The sequence below is a fragment of the Lonchura striata genome, chromosome 5, assembly GCF_050655825.1.
Source record: "Lonchura striata isolate lonStrDom1 chromosome 5, ASM5065582v1, whole genome shotgun sequence".
Classification (NCBI taxonomy): Eukaryota; Metazoa; Chordata; class Aves; order Passeriformes; family Estrildidae; genus Lonchura; species Lonchura striata.
In genome coordinates, this window is record NC_140707.1 from 63,824,965 (window position 1) to 63,844,255 (window position 19,291).

The 19,291-nt window shown below is 43.9% G+C and overlaps 2 long non-coding RNA genes across 4 annotated transcripts in view; one reads left to right on the forward strand and one right to left on the reverse strand.

The window, feature by feature from the left end:
• Positions 1-18,906, reverse strand: LOC146767413 (uncharacterized). Of its 2 annotated transcripts, XR_014955783.1 has the most exons (6): positions 18,767-18,906; positions 18,105-18,152; positions 17,467-17,674; positions 9,859-11,256; positions 8,996-9,128; positions 1-8,297 (listed from the first exon to the last, which is right to left on the reverse strand). It is a non-coding gene; the product is annotated as an uncharacterized LOC146767413 (long non-coding RNA). The 2 variants fall into 2 exon arrangements; XR_014955782.1 differs by having other exon boundaries at positions 9,859-17,674.
• Positions 8,293-19,291, forward strand: part of LOC146767414 (uncharacterized) — a 22,268-nt gene continuing 11,269 nt past the window's right edge. Inside the window, exon 1 of one of the 2 annotated variants that reach the window (XR_014955780.1) lies at positions 8,293-19,282. This is a non-coding gene — a long non-coding RNA (uncharacterized LOC146767414). The remainder of the gene's footprint in view (positions 19,283-19,291) is intronic. The other variant, XR_014955781.1, reaches the window with a different exon arrangement.

The following is a 19,291-nucleotide window of genomic DNA, read 5'->3' on the forward strand; positions in this document are numbered from 1 at the left end:
CCTGCAGCCTGCCCCGTAGCAGCAGGGAAGGATGGAGATGTGCTCCCTGCAGGTACAGTGCAGGGAGGAAAACCAGGAAAAGCTGGTTAGCTCCTACACCAATGGCTCTGCAAGCCCCCTGTGAGAGCATGAACATGCTGCCTTCCCAAGGGGCTGGAGTTGTGTCCAGGCAAGCACACACAGGGTGTCCAGGCCAGCTCTGACCATGTCCATGCTGAAGTGGCAGAAGTGTCCTTGCAGCCTGGTTGCTCACGGGGCTCGCAGCCATCCCTGTCAGACCTGTCTCCACTGAGTCAGACAGATCTTGAAGGGACCCACCCAGCCCTTCTCCCCACCCTGAGCTCTACCAATACACAAAATTTGAGAGCCAGGTTTTGTGAGCAGGAGAGACGAGAAGAGAAGCCCCTTCACTGTAGAAATAAAATCCAAATTAGTCAGCATAGAAGTAAATTATTTTTTCAGTTCAGACTGCTGCTGCGAAGATGGTTTTTCTCCCTGTTTCTCCAGCCCAGATGTGTCTTCCTGCATGGAGACCAGTGCTTTCTGGGAATCAGCCCTCTCCATCACCTCTAAGGCTGTGCTGTGTGCTATCCCTGTCAGTATCAAGCAAACAGAAAATTCTCTGTCCTGTGTTCTCCCTTATAAAATTGATAGGAGTATAACAGAGGAACAGACAATTCCCTATGAAAAGACCATAAATCTCCTGTCATATCTTTGCTGCACCTCAGCACAGATTTAGCCTGATACCTCCTGGTGACTGAGTCTCCTCATCAGTGTAAGCAGTTTCCTGCATTTGCTGCTGCTGTGAAAGCATTTAATTCTCAGATGTTTGTATTTCCCATTACATCAAACCCAGCTGCTTTCTTTCCCCACTTTGGCACCCACAGCTGAACCAATCTATTGTCCAAGCAGCTGAAGTCAGCATTGCTGTCCCCCTGTTTAAGGGGTAGCCACTTCTTGCCAACTGCTTAGAGCAGCTCAGCACCTCCAGGCTCATTCCCATTTGATGTGCAACAGCTGCAATACTGAAAATCCCAAATCTGTCCTTCAGAATTGTGGAGGAGTCTTGGAAAAGCCAAGATACACTATACTGGGTGTGATTCTAATATGCATTTAAATTTAATTTAAAAATAAATGAAGCTTCTGCATCTAAGATCTGAGATTTTAAGAAAACAGGGAATATTAAAATCACAAAACCTAGCAACGCTGTCATTATTAACAGCCACTTGCTGAGTACACCAAATGGCTGGGCAGCCAAAGGCCAGGTTATGAGATCTGTGTAGCAAAGACATCTCCCTACTCACAAAAACATGTCTTTCATAATTCCTTTTGGTGTGCCAGTTGGAAGAATGCTCTTGTAAGGAAGATACCTGGATTGCTCTACAGCTCAGGATCTGATTTCCAGCTCTGCTGTGGTTTTTATCCTTGGGCTCAAAGAACTGATGTTCAAACTCTCTCTGCTTCAGTTTCCCCATTTGAAAACTAAGGAAGCCACTGATCTCTCAAAATGGCCAATCTGGAACTTTTTTTTATTCAAGTTTCCAAAGAACTTAGAAAAGTCACATAGACAGAACTGTAAATTACAAAGCATTATTTTTTAGATCAACTTTGTCTTGAACCAAACTCTCCTCTTTGACTCATAGTCCTTAATTGACACTGGCACGTTCTTGCCTTCATGCCTTTAATTGCTTCAACATAAATGAATTAAAATGTAAATTAAATGATAGCTTCCGGGGAGATTGCAATTACCATGATTTCATCTTTCATTGCTACATCCCGTGGTACCAACAGGTCTGTGCAACAGGTATTCCAGTTAATAGCAGACAATAAAGATATCTGCAATCACTTACTTCTGTGCTGCAGGTTATTCAGTAAATGTTGTCTTGCACAATTAGTATGTGAATATCTATCCCAAATCTCCAGCTCCATCAGATTGAGATGTGAGAGGGGGAGGTCTTCCTTCAGTAAGAAAAAAAGAGAAAGATGCCCAAAACTTCAGGCAAACCTTTAAGAAACCTTACAAAATGTTTTTCATGCAATAAACAGATGGTTGTTGAGATAGTTAAATGAAACAGAATATTTAAAGTATTCATTTTTAACTGTGCCTTCACCAGGGTCTGCATGAGAATGGATCAGCCTCTCCACTATCCCTGTGTGCTCAGAGCCTTCAAGTTCAGAATGTCTTTAGGCTGAAATTACCAAGTGTTATAAAGAATGTCAGTAATTAACCTGATTATTCCAAATCTGAAGACAGAGATGGGAGAGTCATGTTTGTGCTTGCTTACCTAGAAAAGGAAAACAAATTATTTCTAACAGAGACATGAAGAAAAAATCACCAGAGCATTTCTAACAACTCTGAAATAAGTGCAGTTTATCAACAGCCATCATAAAATCCGTTTGTTTGAAAAGGTAGTGGAAACTCAAGTTGTTTATTGTGAGAAAAGCCCAGAGCTTTTGAGCTTCACTGTCTGATAAGCCCTAGGAAAAGCCACAGCCAGGGCACTGAAAGTGTGTTACTCAGGATCACTCAGGTCCTGAATATCTCCAAGGATAGAGACACCATCATCTCCCTGAGCAAACTCTTCTGGTTTTCAGTCACAGTCAAGGCTGAACTCATGGGAGAGTGGGAAGAAACAGCTGCCTTGTGTTCAAGACATGAAGAATCATAGAATCACAGAACAGTTTGGGTTGGAAGAGATCTTAGAGATCATCTTGTTTCAACCCCTGCCATATCTAGGGACACCTTCCAGTAGGCCAGGTTGCTCCAAGGCCCATCCAGGTTGAACATTTCCAGGGATGGGACATGACAGCTTCTCTGGTTAAACTGTTCCAGGGCCTCACCCCGCTCACTGTAATGAATTTCTTCCTGTTGCAATGTGGCAAGAGGGGTCTTGAAATCTTGCCACCCCCTACAAACATCCTTGCAGCCAGGGAAGTGTGGGGAGTTTTCCCTGTGGGATGTGGGCTGTAGGCACTAAATGCAGGGCATGCAGGCAGCTCCAGCCATGTCCCCAGTGGCTCACTCAGAATAAGCCCTCAGTGTCTCTGGGTGCATGTGGAAAATCAGTACTTGTGCCATGGTGCTACCTACATGTGCTCCAATTTGTCCAGTTCCTGCAATCCGACAAGCTTATTTTTGTAGGGTGCTGAAAACATGGCCCTTGATTACTGCCTTCAGCAGGGAGGGGGATTATCCAGCAGATGAGAGAAGCAGCCTTGCTGCTCTCAGGGATGACACATTGGCCAGCTGAACTCCAGTCAACAGTCCTGCTCTGAGTCACATCTTGTGCCCTCTCCAAAAGCAATAGTGCTGTTTTTTAAATTTATGGAGGAGTTTATACCTTGTACTTTTGTAATCAGTTCTTTTTTTGCTCTTCCCGTGAAATGTTAAGGGAAAAAAAAAAAAAAATGGACTGGCTTTCATCCTGCGGCACGGTCACTGAAAATTCTTACTGCTGCTATGGTATGAAAATGATGTACCTAGTCCTACAAAGATGGGAAAGAAAGCTGCCACAGGGCCTCAGACCTGTCTGTGTCACAGGCACCCCCATGAGAAGCAGAACCAGACTGAGGAGATACAGCCCATCAGAAAAACCTGCCCAGGGCAAAGGAAGGCAGGAAGAAGGGAGATTATCAACCCTTTTCAGATGCCAACTCAGAGCAGAACACCTCCTCTTTCCGGCCTTTGAATGCATTTTGCTTTTCAAGTGTTTTCCCTTCTTCACTGTTGCTTGCTCTTGGCCACTGAGTGACATTAATGTTAGTTTTTCTTAACTCGGACTCTCCTACTTGTGTCCCTGCACAAGAGTGGCTCCACACATGTCCTAGAAAAGTCAGCAATTTTTGTTTACACAGGTTTTTTTTTCCATTCTTTAACTTTTTCAAATTGAAGTCTTGAAAGGTTAGACAGTGGAAAAAGGAAGATTTGGAAAAAATATCTGAACATTGTACTTTCCCTGGCAAGCATATGGAGGAAAAGTTGAGAGGAGGTGGTGATGAGGGTAGGGAGTGGAAAAGAAAAACTTGACTGAAAGAAAAAATAAGAATTTTTTTTATTTTGCAAATTGACAAGTGGAGACAAAATAAATAGTTTCACATTTTCCTGAAACTTCTCATGAAATTGCTATTTCACCAAAAATGAAACTTTCCAGTGAGTCCTCTCCCTTTTGTCACAGTTAAGTATATTTCCATTGGAAAATATATGTGTATCAAATCCAGGATGAAGAACAAACTAATGCTGGAGTACCATGTCCAGGGCACAGGGTGGTAGTACTGGGGAACTGGGATAGAAAAGATGCTTATTATATTTGCAAATAGCTCCAGCATGGAACAGGCAAATCCGTGCTGAATCATAAGTTGGTGTTAAGTAACCCCCTGAAAATCATTAGAAAGTGAAATATTCTGAAAAAAAGTAGATGAAATTCAATTAGGACAAATTTGAACTCTCAGCTACAGGAAGGAACAGGCTTTCCTGCTTATGTGAGATAAGAAGCTACTTTGGTATCAGCTGGGCAGGAAAGGACCTGAAGGTTCCAGTGGGTCACACCTTGACTGCAAATCAACATTGCTGTTGTAAAATGTCAGATAGTGACCTACAGACAGGATTGAAGCTGATAAGCCACATAAAGTAATTCAAGTCTGTTTAACATCAGTAAAATTTTAGCTTCAACTACTGCATTCAGCTGGGAGGCATTTTAAGCTCTTTAATTCACTGGAAGGAGTTCAGAGGAGACAACAGCTGGGGTGAGCAAGGACCCAAAACCACAACTTGACCTTGGGAAGGTCAGAAGAGGTGGATATATTCTTCCTGGAGAAGAGAGGAAGAATTCAAAGGATGTGAAGAAAAAGAATTACATTTTTCCCCATTACAGCTGTGGGTAGGACAAAAATAATGTGCTCAAGTTACAACAGGGGAGATTCAGACAAAACCCAGCAGAGCTTTGGGTTGGTGCAGCTGGAGCTGCTGACCAGAGGCATGTGGGGTCTCTGGATATTTAACAAGAGATTGAACAAGTACTTTAAGAAATAGCACAGCTATGGCACCCAAGATGGCACCTTGTCAGTGCCCTTCCACCCAGTTTTCTGTGGTTTTTAACAGTTCAGCAAGTAATGATTTTTAAAACAGCTCCCAAAAGACTTGGAGCTTCCTGAAGACGCCCAAGCCTTCTCTCTTTCTGCAACCTTTTCCCACTGCTTTGTATTTCCACTGGCTTCAGTGAAATGAGGATTTGCTGGCTGCAACTCTTGGACCACATCAATGACTGCTCACAGTCAAACATTTAATTTACCTCCCAGCCATGCTCAGAGCCTTGGGAGTGAACAGCTATTTTTAAAGCCACCAGTCTGCCACACTGGAACATTTGGTCATCTGTAGAGAGTGTGCTCGAAGAAATAATGACTGCCTTTTTATCCAGAGACTATTACAACTTATGTTTAAAGCACACTAAAAAGCATGTTTCTGTGTATTTCTATGGAAGGTATATTTAAGGCAAATGTCCCTCCAATTCTACTCAATAAGCAAAGAGCAAACAGCAATACTCCACTCCTGACATTTTAAAAGCTCTCTGATCTTCTTTTCTTCCTTTAACAATGGGGCCAATTTTCCTTTCCTGGCTGCCAGCCTGCCCTTACTTTTTATTTCAGCATCTCTTGAAATTACCTTGACCTCACCTTTAAGCACTCCCTTCTCCAGGACACTGAGCTCAGTTGGTGTGGGAGGTGTTGCTGATGGAGGAATGAAAGAGCAGACATCACCATAAGGATGAGAATATTATCAGCACTTGCTCTAATGAGGACCCAGCAACCCCCTGGGGCCACCATTAATATAGATCCTGGGTTTCTCCTCTGCTCTGCCCCTTCCCAGGACTGCAAATCTGTCATGCTTTCTGGCCATGCAATGGACTGGCTGACTGCCCCTGTGTTTGGGAGGGGACAGAGTACAGACCTCATCCACTCTAAGCACCTTTCCAGCCATCATCTTCATGGCACAGCTCAGTCTTTGGATGTTTTGCTGCTGACCTGACAGAGAGAGACACTGATTGCTGCTGCCACACACATCCTCACCAAGGAGAAGGTACCCCGTTTTTCACAGCTGAAAAATAAGCAGTCTTCTCCTCCCACCTAGAGGTTTAAACACACCCACAAAAAAAGAATTAAGAGCCTCCCTTTGATAAAAAATAGAAAAGTCATCTACCAGCCCCAAACCGTGGGTGTGTCTGTGCCAGGGGAATTGTATTCCCAGTTTGTAGGTACAAGTCCAGAGTAGCTCTCCAGGTGCATCAGTTTAATTTCAAGCCAGGTCTAACACAAGTTTGTCACTGCCCAGGACACCTGGGTGATGGACTTTGAGAGCAACCAGCCATGCTCTACCCATAATTGCTTCAGTAAATCACTGCACTGAGCTCATCTCATCAGTAAGCCCTGATAGAGCTAAAAAAAAATAATTGACTTCTGAAAAAAAATGGCATAGCCCTGAAGCTGGTGAAAGACTTCTCCTTTACCATCACTGTGAATGAAAACCTCTGTTTCTCCCTCTGACAGCAAACACCACCGATCCAACCCCACCAGCACAGCTCAGTCCTGCTACAGCAAAAGCTTCCCTCTGAGGCTACCATCCCCACTGGCTCACAGCCTGATTTTTGGGCCATGCCTCTATACTTGAAAGACAAATCAGATTCAAGTAGGCTGCTACTTGCAAGTGCAATCCCCATTCTTAAATACCTCAACTCATCTCAAGTGTCTTATGTTAAAACAAAATAGGACATTCAACACAGAATAAAATGTCTCATGCTAAAAACAGGTAACTGCTATGGAAAAAGCTATTCCTGGTAATTCCAGACCAGCTCTGAGCATACCAGTGGCCTTAGAAAATGGCACATTTGTGAGGTGTCAGGAGACCAGCCCATATCCATGAAACTGAAGAAACTTTGTAGGCCTGGAGGAAAAAGGTTCTGCACCCTGTTAACTCACAGCCAGCGCACTCCTGAAGGCACTCTCCTCAGAGTAATTAGCAATTCCCACCTTGTCAAGGCTCAGACAAGTCAGGTATTCAATTATTGTAACATCCTGGCTCTTCTGAATTACAGCCTAGGGACATTGTCTACTGGCAACTCCTACAGCTGGCTCACCTTCCAGCTGGCTCTAAGGAAGGAGAGCTGGAAAAGCAGCAAAGCCACCTTGCTTCAGCTGGTTCTGCAGCTGTGGTGTGCCAGCAGTGGGAGCAGGAGTAACTGCCTCCTTTCTAGTGGGAAATCCCTGCAGGTGTGGCTGCCACTGATTCGGGGCAACTTTTGGAGCCAAGTCGGCTGCAGAGGGTCTGTATCTGTGCTCCTGTGAGATGTGTGCCAGCAGCCAGCACAGCCATGAAACTACAGACCATGGTGGAAGGGGAGAGAGGATGGAGCCAGAGACCCAGACAGGACTTTCCCAGCTCCACAGTCACTTTGCCATGCCCTCAGCTCTCACGAGGTGCTCAAGGTGCAAACACAAACATTGCCCAACATGCACAGGGGCAGTAGTGCCACAGATAGGAAGAAGGCAGACAACCTTGAGAGACTGGCAGATCCACATAGGATGTGTGGTGTGGGGTAATGTTACACCGTGGGTGACAGCAGAGACATGTTTTGAGGAGATTTGAGCAATGAGACTTCTGTAGGTTGATGAATCATTTCTCTTTCCAGTAGACAGAGGCAACACCCCACTCCTGAGAGCTCAAATTAGGGCTGTGAAAATAGCTGAGGGTTTTTGGCTTTAATCCCAAATCAAAATATTTTAAGAAATCAGAACAACCTGAAAAAAATTGTTATTCTTTTGGGCTAAGTAGGCTGGTTCGAGCCACCCATTCCTCTCCTTCTGTATGGTGATACTGCAGAAATATTTGTGTATAGAAGCACTTATTTTGGTTCACATGAAGAAAAAGAAAAAAAAAAATTAAATAAATAAAGAAAAGAAAGGGCTGTCTTGCCTCTTGCTACAAATAACTTCAGGACACTTCCCTCCCTGAGCTCTTCACAGCAAGTGGTTGGTGTCCTGGAGCTCTTGGCCCGATCAAGATGTTACCACAGTGCAGATCAGTGTCAGGAGCACTCGAGGCAGGGCTCAACTCACAAGTCCACAGAAGGTAATGCAAACCTTGTAGGGCATCCAGAGAGGGGGAGAAATCAAGACTGAGCCCATGCCTTAAAGGAGGCTCTTGCTCACTCATCTGGAGACCAACAGGGTTTGTACTACCGTGACCAGGAGCCATCACAAGGTGATTATACAGGGGCACTGCTGTGAAGAAGTCAGAATTGGGGCACCTGAGGAGGAGAGCTTGTCAGTACTGGGCAGGAAAACAAAATTCTGCTTTACAGAAAACATCCTATTTAAAAATATCAAAAACAGACCAGATTTCAATCAAAAATGTGAGTCAAATTCTCAAGAAAGAATTTTAGGGCATCTGTTTTGATATAAAAGCCAAATTTGAGAACAAAGCCTTTCTGACCTCTTCTCTATCCTCAGGAAGTTCACTCAAGTAATAACAGTAAGATTATCAAAATATAGTCATTAAAAAAAAAACTGTTTCTGCAAAGAAATTATTTTTTCTAGTGGAAAATCATCTATTAGCACTTTTTCCAACTTGGTCTAGAGCTAGGAGTTATTTGGTGTTCTCTGTGATGAACTGGGAACCCATGACAAATGCATACAAATGATCAAGTCCACAGGAAAATATTACATATTACTAGGAAGAGGGAAAAACAGTTACAATTTTAATTTTTTTTATCAGGAGTTCTGGTTATTTTTATGGAGTAATAGGATGCTGGCAACATCAATTTTTTTTTTTTTTTTTACATTATTAAAGCAAAATTCAGAAAACAGTCTTTAACTGGTATTTATTAAAAGTTGCTTTAACCTTCTCCTTTAAAATATAATTGAGTTTTCAAATTGAGGTCTCTCAAAGAGGAAAAAAGCTCTTTAAAAGCTATTTACATTGTTTTCAGAGAAGTGTGATTTCTACCTTGTCAGCAGGCCCTTATGCTCTCAGGCAAGGCTTGCTCCAGTTGGAACTTTGCAGTCCTGTCACTTCAAGATGGAAAAAAGGCAGTTTCTTCCCTTCTCACCATTCCAGTTGTGGCAATGGATGGTTAAAACTAAGGGAACAAAATAATTTTTCTTCTAAAACCCATTAATCTCTGGTGCAGGAGAATGGTGTGAGGAACACAAACAGCTTCATACCTTCCCCTAAAGCAGTGTCCCTCTGCTTTGGTTAAATTTATTGACTTCTCTGGCCATTTTTAACTGCATATCCATCACCTCCTCTTCTCCCAAGCACTGCTGTTCCCCTTAAATACCTTGAATGGTCCCTGCACCTCCTCCCTGGGCACCAAAAGTCCTTCCTGGCCCTTAATTTCCTCACCTGGAACCCACATCCACACTCTGACCTGGCCTCCTTGGTGTTGCTGTGTTTGGGATTGCCCATGGATGCCATAACCATCTGTCCCTCTTTTTAGTCCTTGGGGGACCACTCTGGGGAGGGTGCATCCCACCTGGAGCCATCTCAGCTCCTGGCTCCTCTCCCCTCTCAGGCAGCCTGGCCCTGGCTGCTCCCTAACACAGGGAACACATTAGGAATGCCTTTCTGTCAGGAGACTGCCATATACAGCACCAATACAGTCTGAGCTACAGATAATTTTGAATTGGAGGAGAAAGGAAAAATATTTAGCAAAATTATGTAACTGAAGTTCAAAAATAGCTTATTGCCATCTGGTTGAGCTATTTTGACAACCAAAAAACCCTCAAGTCTTTATAGAGCTAGATATACTGTTTGCAAACTCAGCCAAATTTTTTTACAAAATCTCAAATTTCACATGCTTGATTTACCTCTGGAGCTTTTTTGAACCAGCTTTGCCTGTGCACGAGCCATACCCAGTCATATATCTCCATTCCAAATCTGCCATTAATATTTAAATGCTCTGTTATATTCCTGTAAAAGCAAGTATACAATGTCAGGAGACTGCAGAAAAAAACTTAAAATAGAGTAAAGTACAAAACAAAATAATAATAAAAAAAAAAAAATTAAATGCAACTCTCTCAAACACTGGGGATTAATCCCCAACCTGCTGCCCTGCCTCCATTGGCCATCAGGAGACAGCTATTTTAGCAGCCCAAGCTGTAATGGAAACATCATTCCCAAGCTGTTCCATTTGCTAAAGACAACTGGGAATTGCAGAGAGCCTGAAACAGTGCCCAGACATGACCTTCCTGATGAAACAGAGGACAACTTCGTGCCACCTGCACCCAGCTGAAATGTCAGCATGGAAGGGAGCGTCACCCTTCAATCCCCAGGCCCAGGTGGGGATGGAGTGGTGTGACAGTGTGACAGGAGGTGTGGCTACCCAGCCTGTCCCAGCTCAGCCACACAGCAGCACTGCTGGGGTCTGCTATCCCAGTGCCTGCTGCCCCTACCAGCAAATCCCCAAACTGCCTTCCTACAACTGCAGCTGGATCTCAAAAGTTGTGCCTTGGTGAGAGTGACTTGTGTGGAAACCTTTAGAATTCAACAACAGTTTTGTATTCTCGAGTCGATGGAAGGAAATAAAAATGCTTTCATATGGGTTCCCCTGTCATCTCGCCTGAACCTGGCCCCTGCAGCAGGGATGAGGGGCAGCAGCTTACCTGCTCAGCTCTCAGACTTGCCCCACAGCACAGATAAAATGATTTCCCCAACCCATACACCAGGGAAAGACTCTTTCCCTTCAGCAGTTTTATTTGCATTGCCTTTCAGCCTCATTGCATAAAGTTAATTATCCCTAAGTTGCTGCCTCTGTACCACCTGGCATCACACACCTACTGCCTGCCCTGGTGCTTTGCAGTCCTGAGCTTTCTCACACTTGCCTTTGCTAGGGCCATGGGGTGGTCTCAGCATACACCTCTGTCACCTCTGGAGACATCATCCACCTCCACTGATGCTCACAGGTTCCCAAACCTGGCCTGAGGCGAAGCCTGGGACCCACCCATTTGACTCCAGGAGCCTGACTGAGGTAGCAAGGTCAAGATGACAATTCCAGCTGACAAGAAGTTTTAAAAAAGAACAAGGTTTTATAATGGTATTTCTGACTACAAGCACTAAGCAGCATTTTTTCTTTTATAGGGAATTTTTTATTGAAAAGAGAAAGTCAAGAGGTGAAGAACGACACAGAAGACAGAAGTACATGGTCAGACAGAAGTTCCCCTCCCTCCATCTGTCTCCACATCATGCAGCCTTCACAGTACATCACCCTAAAGGGAGAAGAGAGGAGAATCTGAGTTTCTCAATAACATGTTAAAATTAAACAACCAAGAACTGACAAAGCACATAATGTACTCATTGAACACCACCTTCCCAGCAAATGCTCCACTGCCAGTGGAGATTATTAAAATTCTCGATGAAGTTTCTCCTTTGGTCCAGGACAAAGTTGTCTGTCAAAGGCAGATAGCTTGGTTATCTCTAACTCTCAGAGCTTTCTAGTCCCCTCTGCTTTTAAAGGGCTTGATTTTGTTTCAGGAGAGTTTCCCTCTGGTTTCAGGCCAGATGGAGTGCACATCAGCCCTGTGCTCTATCACCACTGTGTACAGTTCTGTAAGGCACCATCATCTCCTGTGTGTGTAATTAAGACAAAGGAGCAGCAGTTAGCAGGGCAGAGGTTAATGGCAATTCGATTCACAGCACACCACGGGCAGTGCAGTGGAGAAAGGCAGTCACAAACTCATCCATCACCTCCAGCCTGCTCCCAGGGAAGGTGGATGTGCAGAGATGCTGTCTTCCCTCAATTGCTTCAGGATGGGTGCTGAGCAGGGCACCACTGCCACAGTCATGCCTTAGGCTGAGCAGAAGGGGTTCCTTCTCTCATAACCAACTATACAAGGAACCCTGCTCCTACTTTTGAAACCACAGTTTAGTGACTAATAGTAGGCAGGATGATCTCAAGCCATGCTCAAGGCTCAGTGTCCTGTCTCTCCCTCTATTTCCCAGCAGGGAGGATAGATCAGGAAACCCAACATTTAACTTGCAAACTGTCTAGTTTTACTCTACAAGCTGCTCAGAAAGGACAGGTCTCCAGGACTGTCATTCTAATGTAGTTACCAAGGTGATTTCCAGAGAACAATCAACTCAGGAAGGCAGCAGACACCACCTCCAGCCTGCAAACTCATGGAAAGCATTTCTGGAGAGGGGCCCTTTGTACAGCCTTTGTGATGGGGAAGAAAAGTCCTACCACTGGTAAGCTATCAGTGATGAGGGGGGTTTCACCTACGCTTCCCAAAGTAATGACATTTCTGTCACACACAGATTTGTGTGTTTAGCCTGGAGGCATTAGAGTGGCATCTGAGTTGTTCTGGGACATCCCCAGATGTGGGATGTTTGTCAGGTTGCACTATTGGTTCTGGAGAGGTGGCAAAAGAAGTCAAGCTTGAAGCAGGTTTCACATAGTGGGATCAAAGGGTATTTGAGGAGAAATTAGAAGAGCAGGGGGTGCTGACATTTCATTTTCCAGTAAATTGGACATGTGCTGAATTCAGAGATGCACCAGGTCTCTGCATTCCCCTGTTCATCAGATACTGAATATTTCATTTTACTTTGCAGCACCTGATAAGTGTCTCATGAGAGACTGATGAATTCACAACAATTTGTTAAAAGGTAACTGGAAATATTGGTATTACTGAACCATCAGTCAAACTATGGTTGCAGCTTCCCTGTGAGACAACAGTAGCAAGATAATGAGCATGTAAAGCAAATTTATAGGAGTTAATCAAAGATTTCTCATGCAAGAAGGCATCCTATGACATGCTTCAGGATGTCTAGAGACGGGAAACAAGGTAGGGGTGAGCTCACCTCCCAGGCAAATCTGCTTTGAGTTGTCCCAGACTACCTGCAGCTTTGGCTGAGCAGAAACAAGTTGTGGAATGTGAGTGAGACACCAGAGTTGTTCACTTGTGGCAGGTAGTCTGGAAAGAGGCAACAGCCTTCCTGGAAGCTGTGGTCTTATAGGTAAGGAAACTTGTGGACTGAAAAAAAAAAAATTTAGAAGGTGTTCTTGGAGCTAACACTGCCTACATGTCAATGGGAACAGACTTGGCTAACTTCTCATGTGTGGTAGGAAAATAAGACAGCTTGGCTGTTGTTAGGGGTTAGGAGCTGCAGTGGAGTTTCCCAGCTGATCAGCAGGTTTTAGGGGAAAGAGTTTCTAGACAGGGAAAAGAACCTATTTAAGAAAAGATGACTATTCCAGTTTCCTGCTGCAGGCTGCTGCCCTGCACACTGCCCAGTGACCCTGGCACAGGCATGGCCCCACAGCAGGCAGGGACATGACACAGGGCTCACTCAGTTGTCCCAGCTGGGACCTCACCCACAGGCTGCCCAGGAGCCTGGGCTGGGAGCCTCTTCCATTTCCTTCCCACAGGGGAACAGGAGGCCTGCTCCCAAGCCCTGGGCACAGCCCATTTCACTCCAGCACAGCCTCTCCCTGATCCTGTCAGGAGACTGTGGGCAGATGCTCCCTGCCTGCCACCTCCTGGGAAAGCCTTGGGAAGCCTGTCCATGCTCTACTTCAAAGAAACCCTCTACACCCACAAATTGCACGAGAAATGGTCAGTGCCTGTAGAAAAAATGCCTACAAGGAAGGACCTGAGTCTTTGCTGTAGGCTGGTGTCCTCACTGAAGAGTTTATCTCAGGCTCACAAAGACAGTACCTCCTTTGGGCCAAACATTCAGAAGCATGGGAAAGTCCCAGTTTTGATGCCCACCTTAAAGAATAGGGTCACATTGGGGATAGCTTGATACAGAGAGCTGCAGCAAGGCTGGTGGATAGAGCTGTCACAGAGAGCCTTGGTTGCCTCTGGGAGAGAACACATTCAAGAAATATAGGAACGGAAACAAGCTGGACTCATGCCCTGTTCTGATTCTTTGTGTATGAGAAGCTGGAAGTATTTTGTTTTCTGCTTTTCATACTTAAAAAAAAAAAAAGAAATCCAACATCAAGATGTGTTTTGGCAAAGGTCTCCTCAGAAGATCTAGAGAAGTAGAGTGGGAGGTTTTGCAGCTTCTAGTGAAATAGGGAGAGGAGGAGGTGTTGAACTGCAAAGAATTTTTTTCTTCCAACTGTTGGTTGGGAGTGGAGTTAGATAAATGTTAGCTAAATACAGATTGCTTAAAACATTTTGTAGGAGAAGCAATTCAAGTTGAAATTCATCAGCTTTTACTTGCACTGTCATAATACTATTAATTCTCTAGTGAACAAAAAACAAACAGGGGCAGGCAAGACCTAAATTGCTAACATAAAAACAAGAAACAAAACAATTTTTGTACCATCTTCACACAAAGAAGATGACTGAGTGCCTATTTCTCCTTAACTTTGCACATCCTTTGCTACTTCTCTTACCATAAGCATAGGAGAAAGGAGCACATGGGACTTAAACTTCAGCTTGTTGCAGTACAAGATGCCTCACCCTCTTCTCAGTGTACTCACAGTGCACAGGAGCAGGGGGATTGCTGACCTGACAGTGGCAGGGATTTAGGAAGTATAAGTTACAGGCTGGACAAAACTGATTTCTCAGGCCTAGAAATGCAGATGAGGACTTGGGGGCTCTAGGTGGAGAACAAAGCTGACAACTCAGCCTGTCAGAAGGTATATCTTAGATGGAGAAAAAAGTATTCTGATGGCTGTTTATGATCCTTGAACCAGTTAGTGGTACCCTACTGACTGATCCTAAACAGAAATCAGTATGATAAGGAGCAAGCCTGGAGAAACACACTGATTGCAGATTGGTTTCCACTGCAAACCTTCACGAACACCAGCTGGAAACCCAGCTTGAGTCACCAGCAAGGTAGAGAGAGCAGTGACCTGCTCAGCACCAGGGAGCACTGCCAGGAAGAGGTTGCACCACACTGAGGAGCAAGGATGTGATGAACCTCTGGGGCACCCCAGCCAGAGGAAGAGGGGGCACTGCCCTTCCTCCGAGTGACGCCGAGACACAAAGACCAGCAATAGGTGCAAGACCCTTGACATGGACAGTGTTGTTGGAATCATGCAGCAGTACCCAGAAACACAAAGGGTGCAGAGAGAAAATGGAGACAAGTGCTGTCATGTCATCAAAGGCTTTGCTGCAGCGAGGTTCCAATACCAAACCTTCCACAGACAACGTGACTGCATGAGTAAAGACAGATAGCAATGAACTGAACAACAGCAATGGGCATCATCAACAGCAATGGGAATCACTGGCAACTTTTCACTTTTCTCCTCAAGAAAAATTAAAAGTGAAATATGCATTGCCAATAAAACTTTATCATTGTTACAAAGAGCTTGCATAAGTGCACAAGGCAGCTCTGGACAGTACAGCCAGGAACCCAAATGCTTCTCCTGCCCCACAAGTAATTGTGCAAAAAGCAAATAAATAAAATTTCTAAGATGCACAAGAAAACTTGAATTTCAGCCCTCAGACAACTTGTCCACAAGGGATCCAGTCCTCAATAATGTATGCCAGGCACAAGCATGTGAATATTGCAGAGTTTTGTGATTTCCCAAGGAGAGGAGATAAAAAGGCAAAAATTATGTCAAAATACCGTAGGAGAAATCCTCATGAAAATAAACAGACTGCTATGAATTCCATCATTATTAATAGAGAGAAGAAAAAGACTGATGAAAAGTATGTTCCAGATTGAAGCTGCAAAAGATTACCAGAGGAAAAGCTGAACGTTATTGACAGCTTTGCCCAGGAACATGAGATGTCAAGCACAAAGGAGGGTGTGATATCCCTCCCAAACCTCAAGTTGCAACCACAGCAACTCAATCACCACTGACATGGAAATACTCTATCTATGAAGGACAAATAATACTTTAAGTAGACCTTTTAATTCATTATATTGAATAGATATTACTTGAATCAAAATTCATTTTTATCATCATAAAGGTAGAATTGTATATTAATCAAGAACATGTATCACCTTAGAGGATTTCAAAGTGATTGCCAACAAAGTACAGACTTGGAGAGCAACACACCATTATACTCCTGCCATTTTCTCTCAGCAGCTTTGTAAAGAAATCTTTGAAAAAAAGATATATCTCCTCAGCTGAACCTGGGGAATGAATCTACCCCAAGGATGGGGAAATTCAAATTTTTCCACTGATTGTTTTATCTATAGCAACAATCAGAATGAAAGCATGCTGTTGCCTGTTCCAAGGCAATCCTTCTGGCAAGCCAGCACTAAGCAAAGCCCACAACACTGTCAAGAACAGGCTTCCAGTGCAACTTGGGTTTTGTCTTATACTTTCATTGGCCATATTTTCCACACCCTCTAAACAAATGGAAGAACAGCAGCTGTCATGTGACCATTTCATATTGGCTGTCAAAAAGTCTTTGACAGGACAGACAGAGACTCCACATGGCAGATGCTGTCTGACACCAGAGCAGTCACGTGGAAGGCCCATCCAGCCCAATGTCCTGGCCCCAACAGCAGCCAACAAGAGAAGTTTTGGGAAAGAACACAGGTATGGAGCATGCATAGAGTGATTTATTTTCCCCCTCAGGGTGTCCCACTCTTGTTTCCCACCCCAAACACCTATGATTTAAAGTTTCACTGAGCCAGAAAACCACCCTCTCATTTAATTGCCTTCAGTGGATTTTAATTTCCCTTGACTACCTACTCACTTTGTGAGTCCTTGTAAAATTCTGTTATCTACATCCCTTGGCAACGCAATTCACAGATCAACTGTGTGGAAAAATATTAACCTCTTTTACATTTTGAGGCAACCTCCTGTTAATTACACTTGATGGTCTTCAGTTCTCACACTGACAAGAGAAAGGGTATGACCCTCACACATTCAACTCTCCCATTGCCTCCTGTGATTTCATAGATTTCTCCTTTATTCTCCTTTATTCCCCATTTCTCTCTTTCAGGCTGAAGATTTGTGATAAGCTAGAACTACTTAGTTATCTAAATCCAGAGCAACCATCCAGACACCTAGACATATTCAGTGCTACTATTGTGCAACAAGACCAAATCCTTCTCCTTCCCTGTGCTGGAACCAATACTCCCTCCTTGGAAGGAGTTTCTCATGGAAACTGCAGTTCCAGGTTTTGAACAGTGATCTGGGCTTATCTAACAACATTTATGTCCTGAGTGATAAACAGGATGCAACAGCATACCAATAGTCGAGTTTGAAACCAGCCAGCAGCAAGAAAAATCTTAAAATCAGAGGGGAAAAAAAGTCAGTTTGTCCTCAAAGGACCTCCTAGAAACAGGATTCTTGAGATTTTCTGATACATTTACTTAGCTTTGCAGCAGTTTTCCTAAATCTGGTAGCTTCATCCACTGCAGATAGCACTTTTGAGGTTTTTTTCCCCCACTATCAGTAGTGAAATTCCAGTACTAAGCTGCAGCTTTTTAGTAGTAATGCAGTAAGCAGAGGTCAGAGGAAAGGTAAATCCAGCCAACAGCAGTGAAATAGCTTTTACCATGAATGCCTGCTGCTGATGTTCAAAATGAAGTGGTCAGGCACAACAAAAACTGCTCAGATCTTACAGTGCACCGGTCCACATCCAGCTGTACCAGCAGCAGGGGAGCGAAGAATCTTGGGTGTGTCCTACAAAGCTTGGGCAAAAGGGTCTCTGAAGAAACCCTGTTATAGGCAAACCCCACGTGAAAACCAGCCTAGTGTCATCCCTGCAATATAAAAGCAAAGACATCAATAATTTTATAGTGGAACAGGTTGGGAAAATGAAAAACATCTGTCCATTTTAGGACTGCCTGGTAGGGAGAAGCTCTACACCCTACATCTGGCAGGTGAGACTTGTGTCAGGATGACAAGGGGGGTGGGCTGGAGCTCAGCAGGAGCATCAGAACAAAACTGATGTCAAGCAAGATGATCCCTTCAGTATCAGCAAGGCTCCTACATGCTGCCTGAACTTTCTGGGTTCAAGAGCCTTCTTATTACAGCTTTTGGGTTTTGAGATGCCTCAATTCTGTGTCCAATCTCATAACACTCAAGTGTTAGTGATATAGTAATAAAAGGGTCTCAGCTGTTCATATGGCCCAAGAAAAGGCCTAATTTTATCTATCTGTAAAGTGTTAAATATAATCCTAAAACACCCACCTTTTTGCCTTTGAATTGGAGCATTGATGCTACTTTGACTTCTGTCTCCTGGTATAGCAAAGAGAGCCAATTTTTAAAACATTTTCTATTGCAAACTTATATAACTTCACAAAATAATATTGCTAGACAACTTTGTGCAATAGTTTACAGATCTGTAAGCTTTTTAGTAGCAGTCCAAAATTATTGTGTCCCAATATTGCCTGACTTTGGGGGAACCTTGCCAGCTTCTATCAGCCAGGAAATCTGTTCCTCGGTCTCATTCACAGAACATTCTGAGCATCTTTGGCAAAACATTTGGCTTGAGGAAAAGAAGAAGTAGTCACTCTGAAATGAACTCCAAAATAAGTATATAGGCAGCAGTAAGCAAAATTCTACAGCCAATTCATTTTCATGAGGATGAACTGGCACCAAAATGTTCTCAACCTGACATTTCAACATCCTCATGCCTCTAACGCAAAGCAAAATAAAAAGTCTTGTTTTCTCACCCCAAGGTCCTCTGTTCCAGCTGCCCTTTCACACCAGAGCTTTCAGCATCTTTATGCACACCCCTACCCCCAGCATTTAGCTTCAGTTCTCCCTCCCTCTGGCTCCTCTTGCCCTTACAGAAGGTTAGAGAAGGTGCAAGGAGCATCACCCATAAGAAAAGAAGCATCACAACTCACTTCACTCTAACACTATCACAAAGCACAAAATAAAGTCATCAGAGATGCTTCTCTGTTGGCCTCTGTTGCTTTACAAATTCCTGCACACAGCTGTGGTGAAAACAGCAGTGCCACCATCCCCCATAGTTAAGGAGTTTTGTTGGCTCACATATTTCAGCTGTAAACCATCAGCTGATCAGGAGTATTTACTTATCATCAGCACCAGTGAAATAATAACCTTAAGGAGCTTTTAGTGACACACACACACAAAAATTGTGAAGGGATTTCACCTGCTCTATATCACTTCTCACCTTCCAGAAACAATGTGGCTTTAATGACTCCTGCTCAGTGGGGCTGTTTGATGCCCACTGCCAGTTACACTGTTTTTTTTACAGGTGCCCCATGTAAAGTGAAGGATGATTTCTTGCTCAGACAAAATGAGATGTAAAACGTCTTGGCAGAGCTGTTTCACAGGTTACCTGCACAGCAGAAGTGCCTGACAGAACACCCCATCAGCAGCCTGTCTCCATCCCCAAGGTGTGTCAC